The 24,271-nt window shown below is 37.8% G+C and overlaps 1 long non-coding RNA gene across 1 annotated transcript; it reads right to left on the bottom strand.

Moving 5' to 3' along the window:
- Positions 1 to 599: 599 nt before the first annotated feature.
- LOC125378691 lies at positions 600 to 23,837 on the bottom strand. The gene is made up of 3 exons (XR_007220470.1): positions 23,781 to 23,837; positions 23,447 to 23,518; positions 600 to 1,090 (listed from the first exon to the last, which is right to left on the bottom strand). It is a non-coding gene; the product is annotated as an uncharacterized LOC125378691 (long non-coding RNA).
- Between the last annotated feature and the right edge of the window lie 434 nt (positions 23,838 to 24,271).

Genomic DNA, 24,271 nt, shown 5'->3' with positions numbered 1-24,271 from the left:
AGTTATTGATGTTAGCCTTTGCATATCAGACAACTGTTGTAATATTCTGTGTTTTTTTTAGTTGTAAATATCCTCCTAAAACTGAGATCTGTGGGCATGCATTGTTCACAAGTTGGTTTCGTGACATGGGTCCAATGTGTGAAGCTTATTGCTGGTGTCCCCCACCATGATATTGTTGCAATATTGCTAAAAGTGGCAAAACAGCATTCTCGCTCAGATAAAAATGGAAAGTCATTGGCTATGTGCTTTAGCATTTGGCCCTGGTGAGATTAAAAGATTAGTTTGGAACGGTATCAGTACTTGTTATATCTGGACAGTGTAGTTTCATGGGAACATGAAACAGAATACAATTGTCCCAAATTGGTGCATAAGACTAATGGCATCCATAGAAAACACCTAAATAAAGTACAGAAAAAAATATCAATGTCATTTGTCTACTAATGTGGAACTACAACTTTTGTTAAGTGAGCTGTATTTATAGTAGGAAAACATTCAGGGCATTAGTACATTTTATATTTGTTCAGCACCTATGTTATGGCTGATCAGTATTATATTTCTTTATGCTAATGAAGCAAAACAAATAATGTTTTGGGAAAAAAATCTTGTTTATTGATTATATGGCATTTCGTTGGTACATATCACAAATTGAAATTTGATCAAGCAAGAGGAACTAGCATAAAGTAACCAGTGGTGTTTGCAAGGCCTTACAGAACAGACGCTTCAATGCCAATTTCTTAATAAACAAATTAGTCAAATCTCAGAAGAATTTCATGGAAGAAGAATATCTAAAGTCAATTATGTTTCTGCAGTAAACCACAAAAGTCATTCAGATTTGTATAGTCAGCTTCGGTGTACACAACCTGGACATAGTCACAGTGCTTTTGCATAAATTCATTCAGATTTGATTAGTGTCATAATATAACCACCTACAGTCACACTGATGTGGCATCATTCATTCTGATCACTTTCTGAGGTGAATCTGTTGGTTGATATCGGGAGGATTGTTCATCACCCGGCAAGTCCCTTGTCTGAATTGTGTGAGCAAGATCTTCTTAAATGTAGCTGGTGTCAGATTGTGAAATCCAGGTACCTGAAACAATTCATAACATCTTTAGAAACTTGTTATTCAAAAATTATGAAACACACACATATTTACAAATGTTGTTTTCTCGAACAGTGAGTTATTGACAATTTATCTTGCAACTGATATTTAACCAATCTTTGAACATGTAAAGAAGCCATTGCAAACAGAAAAGTGTTCAGAAAATACAAAAATGTATCCGGTCTTCTAAACAATACCTTAAGCACCACAAGGTTCCCCTGAATTTTGCTTGAATGTTTGCATTACATCAAAATGTAAGGAAGGGTAAACAAGACAATGCAAAACTAACTTACATAGGTTCTTATACATAAAAACAGAACTATTCATAATAATCAAAACACAGGTCATGTGAGTGATCTCAAAATACAACATAATGAGCGAGTGTGTTGGTATAGTTTCATGCAGCTATGGGCTTCACCCATGTGGTGAATTGAACCCGGGTTTCAGAGACTGTTTTACCCACTAGGCTACCCTAGCACACCAAATGTAAAAACTATGTACATTACATTAAAGGGGCCGGTCATGTATTACCGGTATGTTCTCATTCATTTTTTACACTACCCTCTCTGAAAGAAAATGCAAAGCACTTTATATTTTATTGTCCATTTTGTCATAAGCCTCCCCTAGAGACTCTCACATTTTGTCATTTATCCTATCTTTTAAAAAAAAATAACTTAATGAAGATTAACAATAACATGCAAATCTGCAAAAATATTGGTCTGGCAAAGTTTAAATCAATCATAATTACTATTATAAGGTTTTGGATACATCGTCTGTTTCTAAATACAGTGAAACCCAACTTTGACTTGTTCTATATGCATCTGCACAGAATGGTCAAAGTCCTTGTCTGGTTATCTCCCAAAACCCCTACATCCCATTTCCCCTACAACCCAGTTCCCCTACAATTAGTTAAAACAACACGCGGCATTTACCTGTCTGGCATTATGAACTCACCTAAAGGAGAGATTAAGGTCTGGAATAGAGGTAGTAGAAATGAAAGGGGTAGAGGTTTAGGGGATTAGGGGACTTAAGGGAAAGTTTTAAAAAGTTCTCCTCCCCTACCCCATCGGCATCTATTCCAAATCTCAAAATTCCCAAATTCTATATAAGCAACCCCTAAAGCCCCCTCTTGGGTTGCACAAACCACTTTCGCCCCTTTCGGAAACAAATTAAATGGCCTGGCCGGGCCCGTGTGCGAAATACGCATCAGCCGGAAAGCGCACGGTAAGTAAGTAAGTAAGTAAGTAAGTAAGTAAGTAAGTAAGTAAGTAAGTAAGTAAGTAAGTAAGTAAGTAAGTAAGTAAGTAAGTAAGTAAGTAAGTAAGTAAGTAAGTAAGTAAGTAAGTAAGTAAGTAAGTAAGTAAGTAAGTAAGTAAGTAAGTAAGTAAGTAAGTAAGTAAGTAAGTAAGTAAGTAAGTAAGTAAGTAAGTAAGTAAGTAAGTAAGTAAGTAAGTAAGTAAGTAAGTAAGTAAGTAAGTAAGTAAGTAAGTAAGTAAGTAAGTAAGTAAGTAAAAAAAAAAATTAATGTAAGTGGAATGAAAGAGGCCTGTATATTGAGAAGACAATTTTTAGAAATTACAAAAATAACAATAGGAAGAAACAATTATTACACTGAGAAACTGAGATGAGACGATTTACAGTTGAGATGGCTAGGTTTAGTATATAGACACTTGAAACTGACTAACATGACCCTAACAAACCCTCTCATCCAAAACTTAATAAACCAAAACATCAGCCCAAAACCAAGCTCTAGCTCGTAAACACCCCTTACTTACCCCAATATCCCAAAGAATAACAAACCACCTAAATGAACACCAAATTAAAAATCTTAAACAAAACTGCAGAAAATCAAATATCTTCACCCCTAAACTCAAAATACCAAAAAAAAGACACAACGCTAGCTAACCAAATAAATAAATAAACAAACCGACCCAAACAAAGCTAAAACCACCACACTTGCATACATACACGAAAATTGGCCAAATTGGTGTCACATATACACTGACGGATCTTCAGACCCGATCTCCAACCACACAGGCTTCGGAGTCCATACCACACAACCAGTTATATCTTACCGACTCCCTAACAACCAATCTATATTCACGGCCGAACTTATGGGCATGGCCTCAGCCCTGCATAACCAACAATCTAAAAACAACAATAAAATCCTAATTCTCACCGACTCCCTTAGTGGACTACAAGCCCTCCAAAACAAAAATACCCCAAAACGACCTAAATTAATAAACCAAATACTTAAGAGCTCGAACGACCTAACAAAAGCAGGCAAACAAATAACCTACTTGTGGATCCCCGCCCACATAGGAATTAACGGCAACGAAAGCGCCGATAAAGCAGCTAAATTATCTCTCAAAACACCAGAAATAAGCCTAAACCTACCCATCTCAAAATCAGAAATTAAAAGTGTTAACAAACAAAAAAATAAACAAAAAATGGCATAATCAATATCAAAACTCAAATAGCCAAATCAAAAAAGTGCTCAGAAAACCACTAGCCAAACCTAAAATCCTACACCCCTCTAAAAAATTGACAGATTAATTACAAAACTCCAAACAGGACACACGAACCTAAATAACCACCTAAAAAAACTTAAAAGACACACCACAGGTAACTGCCCCCACTGCAAACAACCCGAAACCACAGAACACGCACTCATCCACTGCACCTACTACCAAACACACAGAACCACACTACAAACCACCCTCAATCTAAATAAGGTTCCTACTCTAGATGAAATACTAAACCCTCAAAATAAACTAGAAAACTTCAAGGCCCTAGGCGTATTCCTAATCAAAACAGACCTAATTAAACGCATCTACAAACTAATTAATCTACCAATCCAAAATCCAATAAACATAGTAAACCCTAAGTTCCCTCCTCCACCCACCTCGGCATTTATTCCAAATTTAAAAATTTCAAAAATTCAATATAAGCAACCCCTAAAAGCCCCCTCTTTGGTTGCACACACCACTTTCACCCTTTTCGGAATACACTAAATGGTTCGGCCAGGCCCGTGTGCGAAATACGCTGCAGTCGGAAAGCGCACGTTAAATCTTCTATATCAGTCAGTCAGTCACTAACATGACATCAACATGACTGTTCTTCGCAATGTTGAGTTTGTTAAGTTTGTTTGGAAGTGTGTTAAGTCCACATGTAGAGTAAGACTCACGACAGTAGGAATCATGATGAGGAATGCTACAGAGCATAACTATGGCCCTGAGGATAGCCAGAAGGTCCGGTTTATGAGCACCCTGAGGAAGAGAGCGAGAGAAGAGTCAACCCCTACTCCCCCAGAACAAGATCCAGGACACGTGGGTTGACGCAATGGACAACACACCAAATGTACCAAGAGCTGTCTCCTTCAACGACTACATCGTCACTACCTGGGTCGACCACGGAACACGATTCCCCCTACCACTGTGGAACCATCACGGTACAACAGGAACAGGTCCCAGGACGAACAACAACCTGGAAGGCTTTCATAACCGACTCAACTGAGGTCTCCCTCACCGACATACCAACATCTACCGACTTGTGGAGGTAGTCAGGAAGGTGGAACAGGCAGAACAAGCTAAGATTTTACAGCTCGACTTTAGAAGAGAATGCACAGAGAGGTGGAGAACAGTCTCTGCTGCCTGAAGGACGAGTTGAATAGAGAGGTGAAATCCCCACTGCAGTTTCCAGAGGCAGTTGGCCATCTCCTCAGGCTGGGATAAAGAGTGAATTGAACATGAATTTAGATGAAATTTATTATAATGTATTATGAATTTTGAAAAATGAACATTTTGTTATAATGTATTATAAATTTTGAAAAATATCGTAATCGTAATTAAATGTCTATCTCAATCTATTCGTGTTTCTTGGGTTGTTCCATTGTATGAAATAGGTAACAGACTAGGGATTAGCAGTGCCATGGACCGTGAACTTTGTTGTCTTAAGCTGTAGGGGAAATGGGATGTAGGGGTTTTGGGAGGTTACCCCTTGTCTGACACATAGTGTGCTACAAGGGAGACATCAGTTTGTGTCCAGCCAAGCTGTCTGATAATCTGAAGGGCTGCCTTGGTAGCACCAAGGGATGTAGCTTATCCTAAATAAACATAAAACAAGTGACATCATCTCTTCTACAGAACACATGATCAAAGCCTGCCCCACCTTTGATGTTTATTACCTTGCTACTCTAAAAACAGCTAATTAGCAAAATGTACTCAATGTCAACTCATTGTGGACTAGGGATTAACAGGGCAATTAGTGTCGGGTGGGTATTAGCGCTTGCAATTGTCTGTTAATTACTTAATTGAGTAGAGACGGCTTAGTCAGTTGTGCATTTACAACCACGCTGACTGCTATTCATCTTCCCTTAACTCAGAAAAAAACCCAGGAATAGTATTCAAACATAAAAAACATGAAACCCACCTCCCACAATCAAATTCCAAAAACAAACCAAATTCTTAGGACTTATTTTCGATGAACATCTCACCTGGGATGCTCACATCCAAAACCTAACAACTAAATGTAGTAAAGACCTAAACACCCTAAGATGCCTAACTGGCTCTAACTGGGGAGCCTCCAAAGATACCCTCCTCTCTCTCTACATATCACTAATTAGATCAAAACTAGACTACGGCTGCGCCATATACAAATCCCTAAACAACTCTCTATCTAAAAAACTTGACTCAATACAATATCAGGCTCTCAAACTAATTACACGCACCCAACATGGCACCTCCTACACCTCAAATACCCACACTAGCTAGCCAAATAAATAAACAAACCGACCCAAACATAGCTAAAACTACCACACTAGCATACATACACGAAAATTGGCCAAATTGCTGTCACATTTACACGGACGGATCCTCAGATCCGACCTCCAAACACACAGGTTTCAGAGTCCATCCCACACAACCAACTGAAACCACACAATCCTTCCGACTCCCAAACAACCAATCAATATTCACGGCAGAACTAATTGGCATGGCCTCAGCCCTCCATAATCAAGAATCCAAAAAACCAAAAAAAATCCTAATACTTACCGACTTCCCTAAGTGGACTGCAAGCCCTCCAAAACAAAAATACCAAAAACCGACCTAAATTAATAAATCAAATACTTAAACGCTCCAACGACCTAACTAAGGCAGGCAAACAAATAACCTTCTTGTGGATACCCGCCCACGTAGGAATATACGGTAATGAAAACGCCGATAAAGCAGCTAAACTATCCCTCAAAATCCCAGAAATAAGCTTAAACTTACCCATCTCAAAATCAGAAATTAAAAGTGCAAACAAGCAAAAAATCACACAAAAATGGCATAACCTATATCTAAACTCGAATGGCCAAATAAAAAAAGTGCTCAGCAAACCACTAACCAAACCAAAAATTCTCCATCCATCAAAAAAAATTGACAGAGTAATCACTAAACTCCAAACAGGACACACCAACCTAAATAACCACCTAAAATTTTAAAAAAAAACACACTACAGGTAACTGCCCACACTGCAAACAACTAGAAACCCCAGAACACGCACTCATCCACTGCACACACCACCTAACACATCGAACCGCATTACAAACCACCCTCAATCTAAACAAGGCTCTCACTCTAGAAGCAATACTAAACCCACAAAATAAACTAGAAAACTTCAAGGCGTATTCTTAATCAAAACGGAACTAATAAAACGTATCTAAAAACACAATAACCTACCAAATCAAAGTCACATAAACAAACAAACATCCACCACACCCAGCTCCCTTAGTTCTCCTCCCCAACCCCATCGGCATCTATTCCAAATCTCAAAATTCCCAAATTCTATATAAGCAACCCCTAAAGCCCCCTCTTGGGTTGCACAGACCACTTTCGCCCCTTTCGGAAACACATTAAACGGCCTGGCCGGGCCCGTGTGCGAAATACGCATCTGTCGGAAAGCGCACGTTAAATCTCCAAAGTAAGTAAGTAAGTAAGTGGTAACATGTTTCTGTGGACCAAGGAAATGTATCTTGCCAGATACTTAAAAAAGATCTACTCATCAGTTATAAAATAATGACAGTTTTGATATGCAATTCTCCCTACAAAGACGTTTACTATTTGATATACATAAACTGTCTGTTGAAACTATCATGATGCTAATATACAAGTCGCACAAAACAACACAGATGCATATACCGGTACTGGTACCTAGCCAAACATACATATTTTTTATACGCGTATGCGCATGCTTGTACACATACACCTCTACATACTGGCATATCACACATACAAACAATCATTAGATAGATGTAATTGTTCAAAAATAGTTTACATACAAAAACAAGTGAACAGATTCTGTAATAGCATGGTTAATATCGGGAAATGTTTTAGCATTTCCATTTTCACAGAATCAAAGTCATATCCTTTCATGACTCAGATCAGCTTGTAGTGATTTAAATTCACATAAAACTGATTCATGTCAAATGACCTATCCCGCACTTGTGGCACCTGTTATAAAAATACCATTCATTACTTATTTGTGTGTCCAAATTATGCTATTATTAGAACTAACAGGTATTATTCTACAGCATGGTTATGGTATAAGAAAGCTCTATATGGTATTGTTAAAATTTTTGTACAGGTAAACGTTGAAATAAATCAATCAATACGTGCATTTATCTCAGAATCTGGTAGATTTAATCAACATGGACTTCTCCTTCATTATCTACTTATAATAGATGATTACATTATTGCTCAACTGATAGTTTGCAATAGTATAGAATTAGTATTTTATTAATACTTATTTTGTATTTGAGCATCATTTAGATAAGCCATCAGCTTGTTTGCAAATCCAGTTCACTATGAAAAAAAAGTTTAAAACACATGTAGTAGAACATATTGCAATAGTTACGACGTGAAAAGAAGTTATGTGTAGGATCCTCAAAATGGTATCCACAAGAGCAGGTTGTAGAATCATGTTGGTGTTTGTTGTTTACCTCTGCACTCAGCCATATTCCAGCTATATGACGGCGGTCTGTAAATAAACAAGTCTGGTCCAGACTATCCAGTGATTGACATCATGAGCATCGATCTACACAATTGGGATACGATGACATGGATCAACCAAGTCAGCGAGCCTGATCACCCGATCCATTAAGTTATCTTTTACAACTAGCATAGGTGGATCATGTTGATGGGGACCAACTTCAACCTGGAATCCCCACATGAGTAAGTATGCGGCTGTTAGCTTTGTTTGATGTTTAACGCCACACTCAGCAATATCGCAGCTATGTGGCAGGAATCAAACCTGGGTCTTCAGCATGAAGAGTGAACGCTTCAACCACTAGGCTCCCCCACCACCAAATATTCCCCCATGATAAAGTTGTCATCATGGTTATTGTTCAACTAGTTCAAGTGAAAATGTTCACACCCTTAAAATGTTCTATCTTCCACTTCACGATGATCAGTGTTCCAAAACTTCCCTGTCATTAAATCTGTTCTTGATTCTTCACATCTGGAAAAATAAGTTGAGGCTATTAATCATTCTCACAGAGTACAGGGAGTATATGAAATAAGACAGTGAGTCACATTAGCATACAAAATATCCAGTTAAAGTAAACATTTCTACTTTATATACATAAGCAAATACTAACATATGATAGACAGGCTACTTGTCCTATAAAAATATAGTTACACATTTACTTACATGTTGGCTATAAAAGTTTACGTGTCACATGAGAGTGGCTTACATGTGGTAAATGACTTTAATACGTGATCACTGTAATATTCACATATTCCTTACCTTAATGTGTCACTTCAGGTGCCAGCATGACCTCAGCTGCAATCTCAATATTTGGCCAATTTTGAAGAAATGACCGATCGTGTTCAGTGTATAATTTGGGCCTCGTCTCTAATATAACTTGGCGCAAGTTGACGACGCGCATAGGGAGCTGGGAACCAGCTTATGTCGTGTTAACCAAAGCTGGTCCCCGGCTCCCTATGCGCGTCGTCAACTTGCGCCAAACAATATTGTGATGTTAGAGACGGGGCCCAGCTTAGTGTTAACCCGGAACAAGCCATTTTACCCATAATTCCCCTACGGTCCAGGGCGCCATTTTAGAACATGGATGTAAACAAAGCTCGTGTAGCGATATACACTGTGATCATTGATTACGATGAGCTTACCTCGTGTATCAATACATTGTTCTCATTCACCTCCACCACGGAAATACCGGCCGAAATTCCTCTGAGCCATCCACAACGCGGAAGTAAACAGTATTTGGAAAGGCGATTGGCAGCAAATGCGGATGCCAGGTACGTAGCAGGGCTTCGTGACCTTATGATTTCTGTGCAGAGATCTTATGGAACGGATTGATTTAGACATTTTCCTGCTCTACATACTTTACTGTAAACGTCAAGGGTCCTTTTTTAGTATTATGGTCAACTGTTTGTTATGACGACAAGGATTTGCATAAGGGGCGTAATGGATTTGTGGTCAAAACAAGATGATCCAAATTAGATCCGCTTTTTAAAGATAATGAAGAAAATTGAAATTGTTAATAAGTACAAATATCTAGGAACGATTATTAACTCTAAACTTTCGTGGGATGCTAATACAGACTATAATTTACAATAATGGCCAACAAAGACTTTATTTTCTTTCTTTTCATCAGCCACAATGTCACAAGCGTAATCGACTATATTGTTGCATCCCCTTCATTGTTTATGTTGTGCAAACAGTTTGACATTGCAAATAGAACAGAGTTGACCCATATGCCAGTTACATGTTCATTTCACGCACGTGCCAATTCTGGATCGAGAGACCGTGAGCGTGTTGCACGAGACCCAGGGGACAGCTGCCGCTTTGTGTGGACCGAGGACAAAACTCAAACTTTTAGAGACAGTTTACTCTTTACAAATTCTATTTCAATGCGTGACAAGTGTTCAGATTTTATCGATTCAGGTAAAATTGATAAAGCAGTTGAGGTATTTCCAGATGTTTTATGTACCGCTGCGAAATGTATGAAACGCCCTTCTTATATTTCTAGAAGTAAACAGCCATGGTTCGATAAGGAGTGTGAATACCACCGCTGTGAAAGATATTGGCTTCTTAAGGTTTTCTGATAACTAAAAGATTTGTCATCACTTTGTAATTATATTAAGGCAAGAAATACTTATACACATGTTATCCGTGAAAAAAAGAGAGTTATATCAAGACAATGTACAGAGTACCATTTTGACTAACATGGTAACAGTAAAATATTTTGGGCAAATTTGAAACGTTTGTCTGCTACCACTGTCCGTCCTAAGCCAAATATAAATATTGAGCAATGGTTTTCACATTTTAAGGGGTCGTTCGATTCAGAAATGGGGGATGAAGATAACACTGTACCAGATAACAATTTTGATGACTTAACTCAATCTATCTTAGACTCGCCAATTGAACAGCAGGAGGTAATTGAGGCAATTAACAAATTGAAAATAGGCAAAGCTGCCGGCAGTGATAAGCTTATTGCTGAAATGTTCAAATACGCATACGATGTGTTCGTTCCCTATATTACCTGCCTGTTTAACGTGATGTTTGATTCCGCATATTTTCCGATTTCCTGGTCGACTGGCCAAATTGTACCATTTCTCAAGAAAGGGGATACTAATACACCCGATAACTACCGAGGGATTACAGTATTTAGTATTTTTAGCAAGTTATATATATTTCTGTTCCAAATAGAAGGTTGCAGTCTTGGTATGATGCCTATGATAAAGTTGTGGAGTCCCAAGCAGGATTTCGTTATGGCTATTCCACAATTGATAATATGTTTATTTTACAGTCAGTTATACAGCGTTATCTGGGGAAGAAGCGAGGTAAACTATATGCTTTATTTGTAGATTTCTCAGAAAGCGTTCGACTCTATAAACAGATCAAAACTATGGATAGTTTTGAATAACAGTGGTGTTTCACCTAAAATGTTTAAATGTATACAATCCATATATACGACTGTACGTTCCTGTGTAAAGTTTAACAATAGCTTCTCAGATGTATTCGATTGTACCTTGGGTGTCTGTCAAGGCTGTGTACTGAGCCCGTTTTTGTTTTCATTGTTTATTAATGATCTAGCTGTTGAAATTGAGGCTAACTGTGAACCCGGAATTCAGCTCCATCCAGACATAATTCAACTATTCCTGCTACTCTTTGCTGATGATGTAATTCTTATATCAGATACTGTATATGGCCTCCATAATCTCATCGATGTAATCGAACACACTATTGCCAGAATTATTTCCTAAAGGTAAATCTTGATAAATCAAAAATAGTAGTTTTTAAGAATGGTGGAGTACTTTCTAGATCTGAGAAATGGTATTTCAGTGGTTGTCAGTTGGAATGTGTATCATCGTACAAATATTTGGGAGTTGTATTTTCAAAGAATTTATCATGGTCGAAACATACTTACAATTCTTCATTAAAAGGCTAAACGGGTATTGTTCTCGGTTCTAAAATCCCTTTCATCACTTAAACCTATTCCACTGAAACTTTTTTTTTTAAATATTCGATACTAAAATTGCTCCAATTATGTTATATGGGGCTGAAATGTGGAGTTTTGAAAACTGTAAAGAAATAGAAAGTATCCATGTACTTGCTTGTAAACGTCTGCTAGGTGTTAAAACGTCTACTCCCAATCATGTTGTGCGAGGAGAGTGTGGAAGATACCCACTGTACATTTCTGCGTATAAACGCTGTATAAAATATTGGTGTAAACTTATGCACTCCCAAATTCACGATATCCTAAGAAAGGTTATGATATGTTATTTCAGCTAGCAACACATGGTAAAACTAATTGGGCTACAAAAGTAAAAACTCTTTTATACAGCCTTGGATTTGGATATATATGGGAGAACCAATATCTTATTTGCCCCGAATCATTTATTTCCGAATGTGAAGATCGGTTTAAATTTGCTTAGGATCAGGATTGGCATTGGTCTTTAGCAAATAGTTCAAAAATGTTCCATTATACACTTTTCAAAAATTCATTCAGTCTAGAGTTGTATTTGTCTGCTATCACTATCAACAAATTTCTTGTTGCACTAGCCCAGTTTCGCTGTAGCTCCCACACTCTCCACATTGAGACTGGTAGATACGTTAATACTCCACGAGAGCAGAGATTGTGCAATAGTTGCAACCAAAGATATGTTGAGAATGAATATAATTTTTTATTAATTTGTAACGCTTATGATGAACTTCGTCTTCAGTATTTACCACAGAAGTATTTTGTACATCCTACTCTTGCTAAATCAAATATGCTTATGGCGATAAACAATGACACTGTTATTAGAAATGTTGCAACTTTTATATACCATGCTATGAATGTTAGACTCCAAACACTCAGCCTATAAATGTAAATGATGGACCAAATATTGTACCATGGGCCGCTGGCCTACACATGTACATGAATAAAGAATTGAATTGAATTATATTGAACTCTAAACTTTCGTGGGATGCTAATACAGACTATAATTTACAATAATGGCCAACAAAGACTTTATTTTCTTTGACGCTTAAGATATTTTAATAATTACACTGTTATGTCCTTGTTTTGTATAAGCTTCATAACTTAGTAATTCAATATTTCATGGAATGACTCTGGCGAGGATCTTTTTTGCAACAAGTGATTCCCTATGTAAAGTATATGTTGAATGACCCTGGCTTTGTTGTCAAATACAGTAATTGTTCGACAGTTGTTAAATATGGGGTTATGTTTTATCTCTGAATGTTTGGGATGAAATATTTTAATAAGAACAGTTCTAAGTTGGAATCTCAACTGTGGTCTTTTCAATTGAATTCAATGAACAGCATGTACAGTTTGGACATTTCTGTAATGTGAATGCTACTTATGTTTGCAGAATGTCTGGATGAATGAATGAGTCAGTCATCTGCACGGCATCAATGGGAAAAGAGAAGCAATGAGGAACAAGACAAGAGTAGCAGCGAGTGGAAAATATTTGAAATTATTCTGTTTGGTTCATCATGTTCATGAAGCTATTCTGCAAATATTTCTTCAGTTTGCTTGTTCTTTATCACCTGTTTGCATGGATGGCCTAATTATCAAAGGCACCACAACTTGCTGTGCATAGTTGCATCTCTTGGGCTTGACAGAAACCGATGGTCGTGGGTTTGAATCGAGGGTAGCATCATACACTTGCTTGTGGGTTTCATCAAAGTGGTAAACATGTAAGACCTGCATCACTTCGGGCTTTCTTCCCACATCAAGCCGAAATATAACTGGAATATTGTTCAAAGAGGCGTTAAACCCAATTCACTCATTTAACACCACATCCAGCAATAGTTCGGCTAAATGACAAGGATTGTAAATAATCAAATCTCAAATCTCAACTAGACAAACCAGTGATTAATGTTATGAACTCGATCCAGACGCACCGATGAGGACTGTTATGGACAATATCCCACGTTATTGGGGTACGATTACGAGCGATCAATGATCCCACTTGCTACCTCATCTATTACTTTGGCTTGTATGGCAAGCATAGGTTGCTAGGAACAGAGAGAGATGTCAGTTAATGATTGTTTCAACTCATCAGCATGGAACAATATATATCTCAAATGTTTGGTATATAACAAGACTCAAATATGATAAATTAAGTGAATTTGCTGCCTTTTATCTGTAAGTACATGTTGCAACAATTCTTTTTTATTGCTACAATCTTTATACATAATTCTGCAGCAACTGAAGTCCAGCTTGAGATACCCGGATGACAGGTTGACAGTCTGGAAGGACCCTTCCAGAGTTCCGAAGTGATTGGCAGACAGCGATGAGGAGAGTCCTGTTATTTCAATGGGGGCCTACCGAGAAGTTGCCAAGTGACACTGGGACACACTCACAAAGGCTGGTCTGGCTAATGTGAGAAGACCAACCAATGCCAAGTCGGAGTGGGACCCTTCAAGGACGTTGAAGAAACTGTTGTCTTTGGCCATGTGGTAATCACTTCAAAGGAATGAGATTTGCGACTACTTGTCTATAAATGTGGACCCAAACACCAAATAGAAATTGTACTAACACAATGCAACAGGGATAGAGCCCATCTGGCCTCCCTCATCCTGGTTCCTGTTTTTCCATGGCAAAAAGTTTGTTAATGGCCAAACTCTTCCTTAGGGCAGGGTTAGAAGTTGTCAAAAGGTCATACACTTACTTTTTCTCTGAAGTGCCTTTTCCTGCAGAAGTCTAAATTACTCTTATACATATAGTTGTATATCATTGTCATATGTTTGTCAATATTACACTGAATGAAGCACTTTACAATTGTTTTTGAAATAGTTGCAAATGATATTGAAGGTCAAATTAACTTTCAATGTCTTTCAGTAAAAATGTTCACAGTAATTGAGGAAGAGCTCTCTGTAGTGTGATGGAATCTGGTACATGTCACCCTCAGAGTGAGGCATATTGTGTTTCAAACTTAAATGAAGCTGGTATGTCTAGATATAACAAGTACTTGTACCTTTACAAATAATCATATTATCATCTCACTAGGACCAAAGGCTACCTGAAATGCCCAGGCTAACATTATTTACCAGAAATAAGACATCTCGAAAAATGGCATCCGGATACCTGCCGCATACCTTCCGGATACCTTCAGCAATGTTCAATTTTCTTGGTTAGTTTCCAATATATTTTTAGGTGTTTCACACTTAATTGAACAAAATGCATCCCCCAAATTGTGACATTTTTTGGGAAACTCAGAATGAGGTATCCGGTGCCGGGTACTTGGACACCCAGACTGAGGTATCCGGTTCCGGATACCCGGATTCCAGATGGCATACTTTCCGGTGAGGCGTCCATGCCGGATACCACGGATCTGGTATCCGGCAAGGTATCTGCTACCGGATACCTGGACGCGTTTTGGGTAAGTGTCCCGAGGTATCCGGCACGTATCCGGATACCGGAAACTGTATTTTTTTGCTGTTCGTGGAAGGAACAGCGCAAGCACGGTCTGCACGTGCTACACAGTGACCGTGTTCATTCAATGACAAGATGCGCTACTCAGCAGATGTTAAAAGTTGATGTTGAATGTGTATGATTTCTTTAGAAGTGAAGCAGAAAGAGCAAAGCCTTTTTATGCAATTAATGAATTCTTGAAACGAGCTTCAAAAGCTCTTGGTTTGTGCCCTCAGAAACTTAAAAATATTGTTAGTCCACGAGATACAAATAGTCAGGCCAAGGAGGTAGGGAACATGTCAAAACCACGCAAGGTTGATAAATTAGACAGTTTTCAGAGGGTTCAAGTCAGACGTGCAATTGTTAAACTGCCTGTCCCTAAGAATTTTGAAGAAACACCTTGACACTGACCATGATTTACGTGTTACAAAGTACAAACTATGGCAGCTGTTGCATACATTTGGTTACAAATACAAAAAGATAACTGGAGAAAATAGGGCTGTGTTGTGTGAACGGTCTGGCATTGTTCGTCTCCGAATTCATTACCTTCGTACCATCAAGCAGAAACGTGAAGAAGGATATGAGCCCGTCTTCTTAGATGAGACATTGGTAAATGCGTCACACACAGCCAGCAGTCAGTGGGTACCCAGTGGTGACTGTCAGGAGTCTGGTAGAAAGTTACCAAAGGGAAAGGGTGAAAGACTCATAGTTCTCCATGCTGGTTCTGCTAGTCAGGGTTTTCTCCCAGACTGTGACCTCGTCTTTAGAGCCAAGGCCAAAGACAACAGGGACTACCACACAGAAATGAACGGCAATGTATTTTTGGAGTGGGTGAAAGATAAATTAGTCCCTGCTTTGCCTACCAAGTCTCTCATTGTCATGGACAATGCACCGTTTCATAGTGTGCAGGATCCAGAAAGCAAGACTCCAACCTCTAATAACCGTAAAGAAGACATGGTTACTTGGCTGCAACGGAGGAACCCTACCTTTCCTTCTCGAGCGACGAAACCACAGCTCTATGAAATCATCAAAACTATGAAACCTGACCCCTTGTATAAAGTTGACAGTTACATCAAGGGTCAGGGTCACGAATCCAATCGAGTTGGTATGGGGCATCGTCAAGGGTGACGTTAGACGATTGAACACAACGTTCAAATTACGAGACGTTGAACAACTCGTTAAGGAATCCCTTGGTCGGGTAACAGTAGAAACATGGAAGCGTTGTGTGGCCACAGTCGTTGACGAGATAGAACCACGTTATTGATCACGAGATGGACTACGGCCAGCAACAGTCCAACCTATAAAAGTGGCAGTCGGTCCAGGCACCAGCAGTTCCGATGACGAGATCTATGACATGAGCGAGTCAGATTGCGACTGAAATTATCATGAGACGGCCCTCTAACGCTCTGTCATTTCCACTACCACAGAACGTGCAGTGCATGCGTGCTTGCGCTGTGCCTTCCACGGTTTGTCCCCCCTACGTGTCATGTACACATTTCTATACAAAATTACATGATAGTTTCTTAAAGAACTTCATCCGTCATGGGGCTTAAAATAAACAAAATTCAGATTTTGTTGGGTACAGGGTATTCATGGTCAAGTACCGTATTGATGTTTCATACACTTTTCTGGATTTCGAGTTATTTTGCAATTCATCGTTCTCATTTGGAGTCAAACGGACTGTAAGTACGGGTAAATAGTTTTAAAGCGTGTACGTTTTCCAAATTTAACACCCTTAAAAAGGCTGTACGTAATATTGATATCTCATATAAGAAATAAACGAGACGTGGTCGTTGTTTATCGTACAATAAACAAGTCCCACTCGCGGTTTGTTTCATAATTACATCACTATATTCACTGACATTATATCACATGTTTATCAGTTGACAAATGCGACATGACCCGTTCCATCATCATAAGAAACCCTTGCCCAAAGTAGCGCCAACAGCACGATTCCGACAACACCAGGAGCATGTTTCATTATTCACCATACAAAATTATGACACTGGGTGCTCGCAAAAAGGCGGGCTCATCCCGATCCACAAGTGGCACCCGCCACAAACACATGCAAAGGCAAGCCAATTGTTCACCCGTAAAGGCACGGAAACACACGGTGTAAGTCAAAATAGAGAAATTGCATCAGGCATTATTTGGGTCATTGATACGTCAAACCTGGAAATGCCGTCTCCACGTCCTACACAAAGCCCAAGCAAGGACCCGCCCAAACAACCCCCTGAGCACGAAGCTTGTCGAAATCAAAAGTTCTGTTAATTACATACATTTACCCCCAACCTAAAGTAATTTATACTAGTTCTGAAGTAAATCTTATTTACCCCACATGAATCGCCTTATGCCATTTATTGCCGATAAACAGAATATGCACACTTTCTGACAGTAATGTGTGATAAGTCACGCACTAAACCTATACTCTCTATATACATGTTGCTCTCACTTGAAAAAACACTATTGGGCTAGCAAGGTACGTATATTAAAATGCCATGCTTTCCTGATGTGCTATCATTCCAATTTGAAATAATGACATAAATAGTTACCACTCATCCTTCAATATTTTTCAAGGTCGGGTTAATCACAAACATATTTGAATATATACAACAGCTGTACTTACTTATCTTTATACTTAAAAGCATTAGGTTTGTCTGTCATACAAACCCCGAAACAAATATGTCAAATACAGCCCAAAATTTGGCAAAATGAAGAAAGTCTCTTGGCTCCTTTTTATTATATTTTATAACTATTGTTTAACAACTGTGTTTTTCTGTATAATATGTTCATTTCAGAGATTAGATGTTATTCAAGCATCAGGTCTCTGGTACGTTCACTGCATCAGCGTTGACATAAAAACGATATTTACATATATAAATACATTCAGAGGAAATGCTTAGCATTATCTTTTAAGGAAGAATGTGGGACTTGCTTAATACATATATATGTGGACATATATGTATTGATATTTGAATGAATATAGATATACCTCCTTATAGATAGTGATCGTAGATGATTGTAGAACGTGCATGAAGAAAATGGAATAACTATGTGAGTAATCGGGTAAATACCACGTTTAGCATTATTCAGCCATATTGCGATATTGGTTTCCAACATACAAGACGGACCATGAAACTATGACTTGAATTTGGACCTGGCTTTCTGGGGTGAAGTAACACCCCATAATCCCCTGTAGAAAAAGAGCTCAAAGTACGAATAAAGATCACGAGATGAAACTGATGTATACATCTGGACATATATTTGCGTAGTATTACTACGTTAATTCATCAGTACATATGTATTTTGCGCAAAAGGATATTGTAGGATCGACGCTGACATGCGCATATAACCTATTCACCAGTGCTGTTATATTTAATTCATTTGTCTTTTGATACATATTGATAGGAACATGGAGAGTCTGTCTGAAGAAATATAGACATGCATTGAAGCTTTTGGATAGTTGTACTTCACGGTTAAACTAACGCTTAGTCTCTGAAAATATATTATTTTGGTTAAAATGAGAAACTATATTTAAATTTAGTGAAATGGAAATTTCAGCCTGAACCTGCTGAACATCTAGGCTTGTTTCATTTGGGGTAGACTAACATTTAGTCTCTGAAATCTTAAATTACACAATATCCTTCTTGACTCTAAAAAAATAGAAAAATCCCTATGTGTGGATAGAGCTAGCTTGAGCTGGCTAGACTTGCTTTTGTATGCGTTTCTAGATTTATTTATTTTCATCAAATAAATATATTCCACGGTCATGGTGCAGGACTACATTTGGTTTTATAGCATTGCAGTAAGGCCTGGACGGAAGGGAAAACAATATGCTTCAGAGACTGTGATAAAAACTACTTCACGGTCTGTATCGCCGTCGTGATCTTTAGAGCTACGAAATTAGAGCCATCTGAGACAACGATTCGACACCTATTTGCACCCATCAGATACCAGTCACTACCTTCACTACTTCTCTCTCCAAACGAAAATAAAATACGAAAAATATCGGAAGTGTATATCTTTAATCCTTCTAATTTACTATTTAGATACATGATTTAACTTTAAAGTAATTATATGTATCTCATGTTCAAAAATGTTATATAGGAATCTGTGATGCTGGTACCGTCTTGTCGTCATTGTGTAGCTTTTGTGGAGCTATTATGAATATCAAATACATGTCTTGAAATATTGACTTGTAAAAGAGTTCATAATTGAACCATATGCAGTCTAACCCATTTAATTGGTGTGTATGGATAATTTATCCATTTACTTATACACATTTATTATGGACATATACAGAATGTCATTGTACCTTATTATTAAAAAAAATACCCAAGAAGATCCGGGTTAGAATAGGCCTTCAACAACCCATGCTTGTACGAAGGCGACTAACGTAATCATGTGGTCAGACTCGCTGACTTGGTTGATGCATGTCATCGTATCCCAATTGCGTAGATCGGTGCTCTTGATGTCAATAACCGGATTGTCTGGCCCAGACTGGATTATTTACAAACCACCGTCATATAGCTGGTATATTGTTGAGTGCGGCGTTTAACAACAAACAATCAAACAAAAACTATATTAAACACCTTACAACAATGAGAAATTAAACTACTATTTTTCTATATATTTAGTTTTATTCATAATTTAATCATTGTGTTGCTTTCTTGTCTGTTATTCAATGCACATGTCCAAACCCCTAAACTTTGAATATTTGATTTTTCACAAATGGTTACGTTAGTGAGTTGCCTCGATCTTTCGTTACCTACTCACACGAACAGATTAAAATAATTGGTTTGTACTATCATATTACAATAAATTAAATAATACGAAATTAATAATTCATTTATCACAGTATACATCATATTCGTTTATATCACTGTCTGATGTTAAGGTTTTATTGCAGAAATTCCAATCAATTCCAAATGTAGGAAGATACACAATTTGCCATTATTTGAAATGCAATATTTCTCAACTTTTAAACTAAACGAAGAATAATATAATGATTAGAATGCCTGTAACGGACAGTGTTTAAGAATGAAATATTTGTCTATTTGTACCATTTTTCAGATATGCCCTTTAGTTGTATTATTGTATATCTCCAGATAGGTGTTAACATTGTAGTTATTTGTGGATAATTAAAAAAGCAACATAGAAAATATATATTCTACCATGACGAAAGAATACAGAGTATACAATAACTCGCAATTGTTCAAAAAGAGATTTCAAATCACAATAACATATCTGATATAAACAGAGGTGGTAATGCTTTAATCTCTACATTGTGTCCTTGTCCGTGAGCCCTTGTTCTATTCAGCAAACAACCCAAACCTGAAACTCCACAATATATCCGATTACAATTATCAATTCTATCCCTGGAAGTAAGCATTAATAAAACAATATTGTTATTGGCTCCTTTAAATTATATTTTGTAGATTTTACTGACACCGGTACTGTCCCTGTTGAAGCTATTTATAGCTCGAATAAAAATTTCGAATTATCGTCCATTGTTCGATGTCAATACATTGATGACAAGCGAGGATATCATATAGTAATCGCTGATGCCGTTCTACACTATAATAAACATTATAATCAAGTTGACTAGTATGTACATTACTACAGTGAACATGTACCTGATCATGCCCTTCGTAATATCAAATACTAATATGTTATTGTATGATGAATTTAATTGGATCATTGGTGACATGTGATATTAATATTCCATCAATTTCTTTCCTGGTTGGTCTATCCATGTCTACAAAATAAAGATAATAAAATTAAAAAGGAGGACAGAACAATTCTTAATTTCAGAGCTGTGGAAATCTAGACTTTCCCAATCATTGTAGCCTTGCGTTGGTCTCATTACTTTATTCTCTTGGGTCTACGTCACAGCTCACACCACACAATAACAAGACCGGTTTGCTCCCCGATTTTCCGCAAATCAGTATCACATGCAGTATACAGTATATCAACTGCAATATACCGTATACAACATGCAGTATACAGTTTGTCGCGAGCTCCGCCATGGGCTGGAGCACACATTTCCTATCCCTCTTTCTTCAGCAAACACCTCATGGGGGGGTGTAACGAGGTCACAGGTCAGGCGTGCATTCGTCAGTTGTCTTATAGGGTCAAGAGTAAGATTTTCCAGACGATCACTGCACTAGAGGTATGTGGATTGTTGATGAGGTAAAATGTGTTTGGAACTGGGAGTTGAACACTTAGCACTTTTTGAGAAGAGCTCACAATAAAACGTTATGGATTCGCGGACGGACTTGTGTCTTCAATTCAAGACGAACATGTATCAGGTTGAACTTGTACGACAGATATAACTTGGTTACCATTCCCTAACTGTAACATTAACATTTGTGATGGGGCGACATATTTTGACATTGACAATGTCGCGTTACCGCATTGTCGCCCTTTTGTAAAATATAGAAAAAGATTATTAAAAAAGCGACAATGCGACAACAGGACAATGCGACAAATGGCCAAAATGTCGCGTTGTCGAATTGTCGCGCTTTGGTTAATTTTGACACGTTTTACTTGTTTTTGTAAGGGCGACAATGTCCCTTCCAAGATTCCATAGTGATCCGTACAAATATAACTGAGTTATGAAATAGAAGTCTAACATGCCAATTAAGAGATAAAGTGTAAAAATGCGCCATAGCAGCTTCTGATTTCATAGCTCTCATCAATAATGGGATGGGTGGTGAGTTTTTGACTGACAGTATAATTTACATGCTCGGTAATAGTGAGGCGAGCATCACTGTGTTTCCGTGCTTTGTTCAGGTGAACATTTGACTTGTCCTTGCATGTGTTTGTGACGGGTGCCACCTGTGTGGCAGGATACGCTCACCTTTTTCGCGAACACCCGTTGGATGGCCTGAACTTCGGATTTGTATCCCACATGAGAGTGATACACCGCGATATAACTGAAATACTGTTCAAAAATGTGTTTAATGCGATCACCGTAGTGTGTTACTGCAACTGTCCAAATTTTGTGCAGTGATGTTATGTAATATGTAAAATAAAGCATATTCAATTGTCCAATTGATTTGATAAGAATATACTTGCGTCAGTGTATTTTATTAACGCCCAAAACCGTATTTGTTAAACACATATAATAACAGATCATAAACACGCATTGCACCTTGACTAGCTTTAATAGGCCATTCCGGAAAAAAAGAGTTTCCCCAAAATCTGTTTTAGTTTAGTTACAAGAAATGTATTCCAAACATTAGCCTCATTAGATGAGAAGGTCTGTTAAGCACTACCTCAGTAAGTCAATCACAATGACAGAGCGTCGTAATACATTTACATCAAGTACAAGACGTCAAAATGGCCGACACGATAAACGTGACGGAAGATATTTCCGAAGTTGTTAATTAATCTGTGGCGATTTCAAGCCTTTGTCATCACTGATCAATTGGATCATTGAAAGGTGATTGTAAAGATGTGCCAAATAGATACTAAGGTACATTCATAGATTGCTGTAGATAGTCACAACGACAGTTTGGAATTTTTTTGTTTTTTTTCTCTAGGATGGGTTGTAGCGAGGGTATCCTTGAACGGGCATGCAACCACACTCTATGACTTATCCCAGAGTATGCTAAGACGCTATGTTCAAAATTAAAGGGTCTAAATGATGAGAAACAATGTACTAGGAATTTCCAGGGTTTTATGTGTTTACGTAATTTCAAGAATACAGTCACGTGAAAAATATCATGTGACCCACCTCTTGTCCTATGGAAAAGCCGTTTATCGTGTTAACTTCACATTACAATATTAGTTACTGTTATAACCAAATGAAACACAACCCATGATCCAATAGAGGTAACTGTGCATAGCGGAGGGATATGTTATCTCAATAAACTTGGTAACATGGTTTGGTTTGACTTCTTGGCGCGTGTCTGAATTCCATTAACATGTTACATATCCTAAAACTGACGAATCAGCAAATCTCGCTGCACTGCGTGCGACAGATACTAGAGCAAGGCATGCCAGAAATACGAAACCTAATGCTTCCGAAAGGAAGCCCTGGGCATCACGTGCGTCGGGGGACCAGCGCCATCTGATTGGCCGTTAACAGTTGTACAAGGCCGAGCAAAAAGCATCGTTTTTCCGTCCATTTTACGCTTGAAAAACGCTTTTCCGGACACTTTCTAGACGCTAACCAATTAATCAATTTTAATGAATGTTTAGTTATTTTTCCGTCCAATGACCATATACTGAAAAAAACGACGTTTTCGTGTTTGCAGTGTATGAAAATATGTTTGTGCAAATTGGCCCTAGTTATCATATGGGTGAGTGAGTGAGTGAGTGAGTGAGTGAGTTGGGTTTAACACCGCTTTTAACATTATTCCAGTTATATCAGGGCAAATCATGTCCGTAAGAAGTTATGGTATACTTACTGTTGTTGATGGTATTCCCCATACCACCATACACGAAATTGGCAACATTCTGCTGTTTTATATTATTCCCTCCTAAAAGCAAACAAAAACATCAATTCATATCACCAAAATACAACATGTTTCTTCACATTATGATGGCCTTGATAAACACTTGGAATGTACATAATAATCTTTATGTAATTGGAAAAGAAAAAAACAGTAAGTGAAGAAATATACAGGATCATAAATGTAAAGGCAATTATACAATACTGATTAAACAGATTCAGATGAGGTAACGACCAAATGGTTGGTTCTATCTGGTACAAAACATTCATAGTGCTGAGGGTATGGTTACCTGTTATATTTATGTTGTGAGGTACTGTGGCTCCATCATTCTTTCGTTTTGTTGTCATCCTTCTTTTACCAAGGTGTCACAACTGAAATACAAAATATTTAGTGAACTATTTGAAACTAAGGTTGTTTATTTGTTGTTTTTCTCGATACACAGCAATATTCCAGATATCTAATGGTGGCTTGTAAATACAAACGGGTACTTAAAAATACTCAAAAATAAGAAATATTACTGGAATAGTGTAGATCATATCTCTACCAGGGCTCGATTTAGCTATATAACACATGCAGCTGAGCAACATTTGAAAAATGCAACCTGATATTAAATAATGTCTACATGCACACAGTGTGATAAAACCATGAATTGTTCACACAGCAGCGCCCTCAATACCTCTAAGCTATAGTTTCCATATGACATCACTAATCGATGTGGAATATATGTGTAATTTGTTATGCTTATTTCTTGTGGAAATGTGCACGTTATAAATACTTTTT

This window comes from Haliotis rufescens, unplaced genomic scaffold (genome assembly GCF_023055435.1).
Source record: "Haliotis rufescens isolate VD_foot unplaced genomic scaffold, xgHalRufe1.0.p SCAF_13, whole genome shotgun sequence".
NCBI lineage: Eukaryota > Metazoa > Mollusca > Gastropoda > Lepetellida > Haliotidae > Haliotis > Haliotis rufescens.
The sequence above is the reverse complement of the archived record's forward strand: the minus strand, read 5'-3'. Positions and strand labels throughout refer to the sequence as shown.